Raw genomic sequence first — 12,792 nt, forward strand, 5'->3', positions numbered from 1 at the left:
AAGTAGTGCAGGAGAATTAACATTTAACTCAGAACAAGTTGGAACATAAACGATTGGTGTTGTATATTAACTATAACATGCTAAATTACAACATACTAAAAAATCCGCCAAAATCCAGCCACGGAAACATATCTATTTTCGCCATTTTCAAAATAGCTGCCGCGGAAAGAGAGAACATTTGGATGTGGCTCCATTATAATTTCCTAAAGTAAAGAAATCCGGGTTAAAACTAAATTTCCTTGCTTATTTTGTTTTTTTCTACATAACATGATACATTATGTTGTGTTTCAGTTAAATAAAATCTTTAGAATAATTATTTTCTTTATTTGTTTCTTTATTTTAGCTATCGATAGAAATGAATAAAACATAGATCACTGGAAAATCCAAACTGCTAAGTTATTGCAAACCAGTTAAGAAATGGAGTCAACTTCAAACGTTTGTGTTGTATGTGAAAGTAAAGAACAGACAGACAAATTAATTCCATTAACAATCAAAGGTGCTGAAGGTATTGATGGGGCTGCTAAATTACAAGGACTGAATATCAGTGTCTCAGATAATAGTTTAGTTACGACGCTTCCTGCCGCAAACGATTCACACACACACACACACACACACACACACAAAAAAAAAAAAATGACATTGAAAGATACTTAAGAAAAGCTTCTGATGATATGAAACCTGCAGTTAAAAAACAATGTCTTACAAGTGGAGGCCTTTTAACAGAAAAAATGATTGTATAGTCTGTGGACAAGTTGTTGACTTCAAGCATTTACCTAAATCAGAGTGCTTTAGTGTGAAAACACACAATTTCTCTAAAACAATAGATGATATTTCTGTTAAAAGAAAAGATGGTTGGTCTCTTCAAGTACAATGATGCTTAGAATCTTATAGTAATAATCTTTTTGCCGCAGACTGTGTATATCACAATACTTGTAGTTCAAATTTTCGATCCGGTTAGTATATTCCTTACTCATACAGGAAAAAGACAGATACTGGGAGCAAAGAAACAGTTGTACCTGGAAGAACAGAAAATGAGAAATTAACACAAGCATTTCTCGAAGTATGTTTTTTCTTAGAAGAACATCAGCATGATCAATTTATCATACGAGGTCTTGTAGCATTAATGGAAAAACATTAAGGATTCTACCTAGTGAAAAACCATACTCTCATAAGTACATTAAATCTAAATTGATTGATCAATTTTGTGGAAAACATATATTTCTGTAAGGAGGAAGGTAATAAGGACATTGTACTTATTAGGGAATCTGTAAAATCAATCATAAGAGATTATTACGAAAGAAACCGCTGTGTGGATGATGAAATGACACGGTTATATTTGCGACGGATAATGTTGATCATAACATGCAAACTTTGGGAATGATTGCTTCAATAACACCAAGAATGAAAGACAAGCACGAGTAATTCCGTGAAAGATTATTTCAGATGACGTGAAAGAAATGGCAACAGTTAACATGTGTAAGTTTATCAAGTCCAACATATCGTCATGTTTAATGTTTGAACAACTATCTAAGCTCCAAGAGAAAACCTCAAAAATAGACATCCTTTGGAAGGCAGTGTGGCATCTCAATCCACGTATCCCTAGCTGGTCAGGAACAAAGAAAAGAATTCCCATTTCAGGCGAGTTTAAGAAATCTTCTGTAGTGATACTTCCTATCATGGATATGTCACCAAGTAACATGATTTGTATTCTGTCTACTTTGACATACATTTGCAATTTATGTAGAGTTCATATGCTCACTCCAGTTATCACCTTTGACCAGCCATTATTCTGGAAAGCGTCGATCATCCTAAATGACAGAAGATGCAAAACTGAATTTACAGACACAGTGTTGGGTCATTTCACTTGTTAATGAATATCATAGGTGCGATTGGCACATTAATGGAATGTTTTTGTCTAAATTACATTTTCCAGGTTGTTTATGGAGAAAATACTGTGAGACGCATGATCACTGGCAAAGCTGTCTCAAGAGCTTTCCGATGTCACATGTTAGTTGACTATTCTTTGACCTCTTTGCTACTTGCTCATGTGTTGAATGAACAAGGGGAAGAATCAAAAAGCAGAGCAAAATCTGACATTGGTGCAAGTATTTTGAACTTGTATAAAGATTTTATATCAAATATAAGGCCCATGCATGAAATCGAAAAGTCCGAAACTCTATCTAGTCTACAGAACTTGCTGGAACGGAAAAAATGATTATGTGAAACCTCAATGACAAGTAAGTTTTGGTTAGAACGTAAGTACAATGTGCAAACTTGTACAAGCAGACAGAAGTCGCTCGTGGTTGATGCATTTGGAAATTGTTCAGGAATATCTACCAATAATTGGAGCTGCAGGTTATAGTACCTGAAATTCGTCCATCTGTACTTACAGGAAGTGCTGAAACTCTCTGAGAAGCAATTACATATACACATTTCTAAAGGGAGAATTTGTTGTATACAGGACAGGTACCTCATGCTGGGGCCTTGGATGTGATCTAGCTATTGAACAAATCTTGATGAGGTCACTAAAGACTCCAGGCGGTCTCGCAAGAGGAAGTGAATTAACAGAACTTCATCGAGCGATTTGGATACTTTCAATGTACAGCAACTTGTGAGTTCAACATGGCTGTTCAGAGTCTGGCAAGAGTCGTACCTAGATAGATACTTATCTAAGCATTTTTTCGAAATAAAGCATTACAAAAAAAAAAAAAAATCAAATTTTAAGCTCTAGAAACTTCACTCCTATTCATTCGAAACTAGTCATACCATGACCATGGTATCCAACGATAAGGTACTTTTGATGTGTATTATCCTATCCACCTCCGTTGTGATGTATGTATGCAGTGTGCGAATTAGACAATTTATATTGGGGGGGGATAAAATTAGGCCAACTTGACGTAGAGTCTGAAGGTGTAATAATTCAAAATGAGATAATAATGCCTCTCCCCCCCCCCCCGACACACACACGTAAATATGATATGACATCTGTAAGAAATAAGGGATTTATTAATTCAATAAATATACCGACAATAACTATGTATATATTGTTTGACATGCACACACCACACCTAACCTTCCTGAACGTGTTTCAATGTTGTAGTCACTCTTGTGCTCGTAGCTCTCTAGGGTTTATTTACTTAATAATTCGGCCCGAGTGATAGCCATGATCACAAGCATATGTTAATTTTTCGCTCATATTGAAATCTTCCACTTTGCGTTATTACACACTGCCTTGCGAAAGAAAACCTACTTCAATGTTATAGGGATGGATCCAGGAAGGGGGCGATCGGGGCAATCTCCCCGCCCCCAGAAGAGGAAACTTTCTTATTTTATATATATAAATAAAACCCATCCCAAAGTTTGGAGCCCTTAAAAGTAGCAGTATGACAACCCATCGCCCTCTTCAGAAGTCGGTCCTAGATTCGCCCCTGCACTGTTACGAAAACCACTAAAATTATCAGTTATACCGGACTTAATTAAAAAAAAAAAACTACGTATTAGCCTATCATACGAGAAATGGATTGTTGCTGGTCCCGATTTCTGGCATCAAGGCCAAATCGAAAGCCAAATATTTATAAACTCTCAATTCAAATTTCGGGCTTTCCTTCTACTTCTCGCTAATGCTGCGCTCTCCATTTTTTTTTTTTTTTTTCAAATATCGATTTCATGACGGAGCTCAGGAAATCAACACTTATAATTACTTTACTGTTAGGTTACAGCTGAGTTGATTCACTGTGTGCTACGTTATCAAATGAAGTATAAACATTACATTGAAGTTTTCCATACAGCATTATTGGCGTGGTCTGCAAACTGTACAGCGAAAAGAAAGATGGAAAGTGAAGGGTTAACTTTAAAAAGCCCGCTCCAGTTGAAGTGCTTATACAGACACGGACAATGAAGGACACAGAGAATCAGTCGTATTAGCAAATGCTGAAATAAATCTTATGCGCTTGCTCACCTTCACTAACGTGTCTGCTCACTACGGACGCATCGTCAGCATCTACGTTAACATATAGCCACGAGAGATTATATAACTCAGATTTTGATTTTGAGTTTAACGTTTCATTAAGCAGCGAGACTATATGAGAAACTCAGATTTTGAGTACAGTTTCAAAAGTTTATTTCCGTAAACTGTAAAGGGCAGTGATGTTCAGGCTATAATAGCCCACTTATGTTATATTAAATCCACTTGTTCTATTATATTTATTGGATATTACAAATATTATGCAAACTTGCAACCTAAAATAAAATATAACAAAAATTAATACAAGATGATAATCGATACAAATGTAGAGGATGGATGTGACATGCCCGAGTATGATGGAAGAAGCTACTTGTTTACTTCTTGGTCAACCGCTAAGAACATTTATAAATCCATATGGACTTTGTTATAGGCAACTAGTACATTCAAATTCACGAACGATGACGAACAGAGGGGTACGAAGGTACAGTTGCAAGTAACAACCGTAGTCATAACAAAAGAGTTCAACTAAACAATGTTGAAAATAGTGGGTAATTAGATGGTAAGCAGAAATGACCAAAACAGAATAGTTTACACCACTCACTTCGAAATACGGCTAGCAGATTAAACTTACAAGAAATGACAAAAATCAGTGAAATTTGGCGTTATACTAAGCATGGTTTGGGGGGGGGGCGGAAAGCGAGCATCCACGGTGGGGATACTTCAGTTGATTTTTGGGGGGAACAAAATGTGATTGAGGGGGAAATCCCCCCGGTAATTCGCACCCTGTATGTATGTTAGAGGCTTCCACACTTCGGATGTTTCTGATACTATAACATCCTTAATTTGAAACACTGAATAATAAATGAAGTATTTTAAAATTTCGTTTGACATGTTGATAATTTGACGTAATGCCATTTGAAAAATATAACTTTATATTGGGTTGGCAACACTGTTTCTCCGGTGATGTTACAAAATACCTAGAACGTTGTCCCCCTCTCTATAGTTTCTTGGAGAAATTTTCGCTTCTCTGCCTTTTGCGATTTCTGAGACATTTACTACTGATTATAAATGGACCACCCTGTATATTCATTCGGTTTGTGTTCATTTGAATATAAGCTGGAAAAATCAACCATTTTGTTTTCAAAGAGCTAAATCTAAATACTGATTCATTAAGTGAACAAAATCTACGAGTTTATAACAACCTAAATGCTGTGACAGTCAAATAATAGCAATAGTGTAATTACATCTGACTTGTGAGGAAATTGAGGAGCATCTCGACGGTTATATTCGATCGACATTTTGGCGGATTTTGTGTATGTTATAGGGGAAGCATATTAGTATACTGTGCCCAATATCTCTTCTGCTCCAATTTGTTCTGGGTATCACCATCTATTTCCGTATTTCTCCTACATTAAAGTGGTGAAACAAGCATTCAACAAGAAAAGGTCACTCTCCACTAGTAGCCTTAATACTGAACTAAGGAAGAACTTGCTCAAGTATGGAGTATTGGACTTTATGGTTCAGAGACTTGGACATTACGAAAGTTACAGAAGAAATATTTAGAGAGCTTTGAAATGTGACATTGCAGGAAGATGGAGAAGATAAAATGGACAGAAGAGTAACAAACGAAGATGTTTTAAAACGGATAGAAAAGGACGCTCCTAGCCACCATCCTTTGTAGAAAGGCCAACTGGATTGGACACATCTTGCGAAGAAATTTTCTTCTTCATACCGCCATTGAAGGAAAGCAAGGAAAGGAAGAAGAAGGACACAGGTGATCGCTAATTTGAAAAATAGAAGAAAATATTGGGAGTTGAAAGAGGAAGTTGAAAATCGAGGAATATGGAAAAAACATTTCCAGTCCCAAGTTAAAAATTACGAAGAAGAAAAGACAAAGCTTCATTAGTCCAGGACTTGCCAAAAGGCAGAACACTTAATTAATAATAATAATAATAATAATAATAATAATAATAATAATAATAATAATAATAATGAAATGGTATGTGTATATAGATCAGAAGAAGCGTATAATTAGAATTTTACTGAATTTTGGTAGTTGTAGATACTTAGACACAGTCTTAAGCTCCTGATTTTTATTTCTTGTGCAACATTTGACTCACTCCAAGTGTGCATGTGTGCATCTTTTGCACTGTCAGTCCATGGATTTGACGACAACACTTAGTAAGAAATTTATCAGGGTTAACCTTACAACAGTATGTTGTATGTTTTTACTTGTTAATTATTAATTACTTGTAAATTTGGGTCATAATGCATTTTAAATATATACTAGGCAGATTCTGCTAATAGAAGAAGAGAAAGAAAAAAGAAATAATATAGTTATGATGTTAATATATAAAAAGATTATTCAAATGTTTTTATGTACTCTAAATCTCGATGTCGCCGTCATGACAACAAAAATAAATAGAATTATTGTGTGAGTTAAGCAGACATCTTAAAAATTTGTGTAGAAGTAAAATGTACACTTCTCCATCACATTTATTAAACTAAGTGTATAAAAGGTAATTGATGTATTTTAATGGCTCAAAATTAAGGTGATTAAGAACCATTATCGTTATAACCTACTATCATTATTGTTCACATAAAGACATTCCTTAATCAATTATTAAACGAAATATTTTATTCTTCCCAATCTTCACCTTCAAGTCGTTCCTATGATTGCTTCATATCGTACTTCCGAACACTGAAAGTTTATTCAGAGTTCTTCGTAGAACTATTCTTAACCCTTTAATGGGCAATCATTGATAGCATTACCATTAAAAAATTTAGTTTGCTTTTATGGTTGAACCATTCTTCCGATCATAATTTCGTCATTTTTAAAGTGTTTTACTTTGGTTACAAAATACAGGGTGTTTATTTCAAAGCAACATTGCCATTAAATGGGTCTTATGTGTAGCTACTGAGTAGCACTGCCCTATTTTGCTAAAATATCATAAGAATACTCTCAGTAATTGCCAACAGTTTCGTTGAAATATTTTCCTACGGAGCAAGAAACCAGAAATAAAAAAATAAGAAAAAGAACTTTCGCGGAACATAGGAGATAAAGCTTCTACAATACTAAATATGACTGTCCCCTGTTGACGAAGAATAGAAGTATCAAAAGAAGCTACCCGCAAATCATGTATATGAATATTGTATGAAAGCAATAATGCCAATTATATGATCACTGGTTATAATTCGTGCGGATAACGCAATAGAACGCGATGTTGCTTGAGAGCAACACTGCCCAATAAAGGGTTAACAACATGAAGCATGTACAATTAAGGCCACAATAGCAATTGTATAGCCACTTCAGTAACTTTTTTTTATCATTCAAGAACTCGAACCTCATAGTACTACGTCCCACGAGCATTCCTTGCAGATTAAAGGGGTCCCGATAATAATTGAAAAAGTTGGAAGGAAATGCGAGAACCTTTACAAACCAAAGGCATGATGTTCAGCACTAACTTTTACAGTTAGTTTTTTTTTTTTTTTTTTCATCAGCCCTCGTATTTCATGAAATAAGAGTTCAATGTGGAAGCCAATGCAAATTAGCTGTGACAATGCAAAGCTAATTTGCTAACAAATCATTCGTAGTATATTTAATTCGGCATCTTTATAGTTGGTATCTAAAATAATTAATTATTGTAGACAGTAAGGAGGTCCAATAACTAAAGGGTCGGGAAAAATTGATTGGGTGTGGGCTAAGTGAGCGAAATGAAGGCTATGAGATAACGCTGCCATGTGATAAAGGACTGTAGCTGAGAAGACGCACTTCAACGCGAGCAGGTGATAAATAGACTGATGTGAGTCAGTCCTCTCATTGGCTAACAGTATTTAAAGGGAACTTCCAACGCCGCCATCAAACGCCATAAACTTTGTCTCACGCTTTAGTATAGTAACATAATTTAAGCCTGACTATAATTGTAAAGTTAGGAAAACACAGTGTAGTCTATCAAACTTACCCAATTTACCCAATTCAGTCATGGATAGTGATATAAATTGGGAAGATGCCAGTGGGTAGGTAAATGAAAAACAGGCATTTATCCTTTCTCTATTTACCCACCCAAAAACTGGGTATTTTGAGAAAATGTAATATTTATGGAGTTCAGTGGCGGATCCAAGGGGAGGCGGTCGGGGCAATCGCCCCCCTCCCCCAAGAAGAGGAAGTTTTCTTATTTTATATATAAATAAAACCCATCCCAAAGTTTGGAGCTCTTAAAAGTAGCTCTAAGTAGCAGTATTACAACCCACCGCTCCCCCCCCAAGAGTTCATCCTGGATCCGCCCCTGATGGAGTTCTATGAATTGTTTGCCATATGGTGGTTTCTTTCATATTTTATTTATTCACGAAGTAGTTCCAAATACGGCACGAAAGATATTTTTTACTCTGAAAGGCATAGTAAACATTAGTTTTACAGGAATTTATGCACGAAGTTCTAGTGTTAAACTTCTTCCCCGATGGTGGTTTGATTATGCGAAGAAGAAACAGAAAAACGTATTTCATTTCTAGTAAATTAACTATATATATGTACTCTTCTTAAATACTACTTATTTAAGAAGAGTACACATAAATCGTACTTCTAAACAGAAAAAATACCTTAGGTGTATTGCAAGTATTAGAAATTAGAATTCTCCTACCGTGTAATCAACAAAGTAGCTCATTATGTGAATCTTATAATTGTTTGTTTTGTTTTGTTTCTGTTGTTGAGGAGAGATAGTTGCTCACTTAGAAGTGATGTTCTGATTTAACAAGATCGTCGAATATGTTCCTGTTCAAACACGTAGGCCACTCATACATAGTCTGGTATACAAAAGAGACCAGAATGTGATTTCTCATCGCCCACACCACACTACTATAGGTAGAGTTTTGAAATATGTCCAGAATATCCCTTTTGCCACGGAAGCAAAGGATAAGAAAGGATTTTTGAAATACGTATCCTAAGGGGGTACAAATTTTCTTGCACGAATTGAGTATTTCAAAACTTTCTAAAATTAGAGGGACAAAACTGACATATAAACTCTTCGTTAAAAGTATGGTAACGCCTATTTCAGTGTTTCCGAAAATTTCGTTCATAAGGGGAAAGAAGAAACTCCTAAAATACTCAAATTTCCCTTTGTTCATTTAAGAAGTTCCTAAGTAAACATCTGTTTCAGCATTTCCGAAGACTTACCTACTACGGGAATCATTTCTATATTATCGAATTTCCCTTTGTCTACTCAGAAAATGATGAAGGTGGAGATTAGCTTTTAAATTCGATATGTCAAATTCGGTAGGCCTATAGACTTAATTAAAAATAAGTACCTGTTTCAACGTTATTGAAAATTTCGCTTCTAAGGGGAGAAAAGGGGGAGTCATTCATATAACACTCTAATTTCCCGGCTTTTATTGTGGAGGTGCGGAATGTGAGGATTCATTTAAGATGTGAAAGGCAGCTTCAAAAATTAAAAACTTTCAAATAAAAAAGTGGGGGGAGCGTGTTTCAGTGTTTTCGAAAATTCCGTTCCTAAGGGAGCAAAGGGAAGCATTCGTACTCATACAGCGTGGTCTGGAAGTGGGCGTATCCCTAATTGGTGTTTTCTGACGGTTTTAGGTTTTACCCTGGAGATGCTTAATAAGTGGTTGGTATCTCAACTGGAAGACAATGGTATCAAAGACACTGTTATGATACAGCGGGATCGAGCACCAGTGCACTTCGCGATTCACGTGCGCAATTACCTGAATCAGACGTTTCCTGGCCACTGGATTGGAAGAGGTTGTGCACCTTCACCAGCTCCCTTTGCCTGGCCTCCAAGAAGTCCCGATCTTACGACACCAGACAATGCTCTCTGGAGTTTCATAAAGAAACAAGTAAGAAACACTCGATATCACACAACGCAGGAATTACGAGCAGCTGTGGAACACGCCTTTACCCTCGTGACTCCGGAGTATCTTCGCAAAACATATGCGAGAATTTGACGCAGAATTTAGCTGTGTTACGACATGGATGGTGATCATACCGATGTTTATGACTCTTAAGACTTAAGATAACTGTGTACAGACATTCTGCTGAAACTAAAGGGTGGTACGCCCATTTCCGGACCACCATAAAAGAATACACATTTTAGCGTATTCGAAAATTCCGCTCCTAAGGCAAAAAAAGGGGGGGGGCAATTTCAATAATATTAAAACTTTTCCATTATTTATTCAGAAAACATTCCATCCAAGGATCTGCTTAAGTTGGTTATGTAATTTTCGGCATTTAGGATCTTAAATAAAAATAAAAAAGAGCGTGTTTCAGCATTTTATGAAAATCTGTTACTAAATACGAAAAAGGTTTAATTTCTATAATATTAAAATTTCCGATTTTCTACTTAGAAAATTCCCAATGTACGGATTCGCTTAAGATGGAGATGTGAAATCTGATTTTAAGCTCTTAACTAAAAATAAGTGTAAACGCATTTCAGTTATCGAAAATTCCGCACCTACGGGAGGAGAGAAAAGACAATTTCTACAAGAATAAAATTTCTCTTTTTTTTTTTTTTTTTTTTTTTTAATCCCCAATAAGAAGATTCTCTCAAGTTTGGAGTGTGAATTTTGGTATATAAACTCTTAACATAGAAGGATTTGAAGGATTTGCGTAAGCTGAAAGTATGAAATTCGTTAAAAAAAAAAAAAAAAAACTAATTAAAAATAAGCGAGCATGTACTTCAGCACTTACGAAAATTCCGCTCCTGAAAGGAGACAATCTATACTATTATACGAATGAATAAAAGTGACTCATTGATGGATGACCAAGCCATCTATATATTAAAATGCTAGATTCATATGTTTGTGGACAAGAAAAGTTTGTTTGTGGCCAACTCTTTTGACAATGATATCTCGGAAACCACAAGCTCTTAAAAGATGGCGTTTTGTGTAGATTGTTCAGTTCTAATTGAATATTTTAAAAAGAAAGTGGCCGTTATTCTTTATTACATTTTTAGGAACACACTGGAAGTATTGGAATTTTAAGAAGCATCATATAATACGAATTATACATTTCAACACAACATAATTGTATACAGGGGTTGTATATCTCTCGGCGTTTGCTTCATGGTCAAATGATAATGAAAAACGAAGGATAACCATTTCTCCACTCTCAGATGAATCTTTATTGTTTGAAGTGTTTTGCCAAATGAACACCATATATCACTGACATTATCATTAATTGTGTGTGTAATGTATTTGCTTATTACATATTGCATGCACGAAGAAAGAAAACACTGATCATACATGAATTAGAAACTCCTACCAGAAGTAAGCTCAAATCTTACAAACGGTGCGAGATATTGAAAAAGTAATTGTAAAAATCTCCCATTTATGATACACCTTGCCGACTTTTATCAAGACGTCCTCCACTTGTGTCTGTAAAGGGACATACAGATGTTGTGCGGAATGGCAAGGGGATTCATGCTCATATGTGAATGATGCGCTGTGTAGAGTGCAGGTTCAGCTAGTACTAATACATCTACAACTGTGAAATTCGGACAGAAAACTCCTTTTGTTATGAAAGAAATTATTTTTTTAAAAAAAAATAAAAAATACATATGCTAAGGGAGCTGCGCTCATAACGCTGTTGAGTGGAGGTTGCAAGAAGTCGCTCTTGTCCAGTCGGGCTGGTCAAAATGAACTGCGTAACTGAAAAACCTCCGACTGTGAGGTAAGGAGTGTTATTCGATTTCTAAACGCTCAAAAGGTGAAACCGGCAGAAATTTACCGCCAACCTAAAGCAGTATATCGTGATAATGTAATGAACGAAAATGTGAGAAAATAGTGTGAAATCTTTAACAATGGACGAACAAATGAGCACACGAAGAAATGAGCACAATGAAACTCACCTGGACGCCCATCACTCATTACAGAAGACATGAAAAAGACTGCAGTGGACAACAGAATCTTGCAAGACAGGCGCATAACTATCGACGAATTGCACACTGCGTTTCCAGATACTTCCCGTTCTTTGCTTGGTGAATTTGTGTTGCAACATTGACTACAAAAATTTTTTTTTTTTCGATGGGTTCTGCGGTAACTGAAGAACCAACAAAAACTCAGAGAATGGGTTGAGCATCTTGAATGTTATCATTCCCCGTCACCAAAAAAACCGATAAAATTTAAATAGTCACTCTCAACACGAAAGGCCCTGACAATCGTCTTTTGGGATAATAAAGTGTCTTTTGGAGTAATTTGCAACTTTTCCCTAAGCTGAAAGAGTTTCTGGGTGCTAAATGTTTTGGAAATGCTGAAGAGTTGCAGAATATAGTGACCACCTGGCTTAATGAACTGGCGGCAGAGGAGTATAGCTCGGTCATTCTGAAGTTCATGCACAGATACGATAAATGTTTAAATGATGGTGGTGATTATGTACAGAAGTGAGGAAGTTTCAACTATGTAACAGAAATGTGTTTTCCAATAAATATTCTTTTATTATTTTGTATAACCAATAACCGTCTTTATTCTCTGGATGACCCTCGTGCAAACTTACAATGGTGAGTTATTAGTTTAATTAAGGTAGTCGAGGATTTGTTGACCCACCCTCGTACATGCATTACTTGATATGTCTATTTGTATTTCATCTCTGATATCTCGCATATGAGTGCTTGAAGAAAACAAAGCTGGATTTACCCCAAGTACATTGTTTTTCATAAGTTATACAAAAGTTAATACATATACACGCTTCATTCATGCCCTATTTCATTTTTGATAATATCAATACAGTTTATCGTTTAGTAATACTTTCAGTGTTGAATAGTTCTCTCACCCCCCCCCCCCAATCCGAGAAATGACCAGTCATAAATCCTACCTGAAGCTAA

General features: G+C 35.8%; 1 protein-coding gene across 2 annotated transcripts in view; it reads right to left on the reverse strand.

The window, feature by feature from the left end:
- bs (serum response factor blistered) overlaps positions 1–12,792 on the reverse strand; it is a 217,938-nt gene that overhangs the window by 177,116 nt on the left and 28,030 nt on the right. The window lies entirely within an intron of this gene.

Source organism: Thermobia domestica, chromosome 5 (genome assembly GCF_964235325.1).
Source record: "Thermobia domestica chromosome 5, izTheDome1.hap1.1, whole genome shotgun sequence".
NCBI lineage: Eukaryota > Metazoa > Arthropoda > Insecta > Zygentoma > Lepismatidae > Thermobia > Thermobia domestica.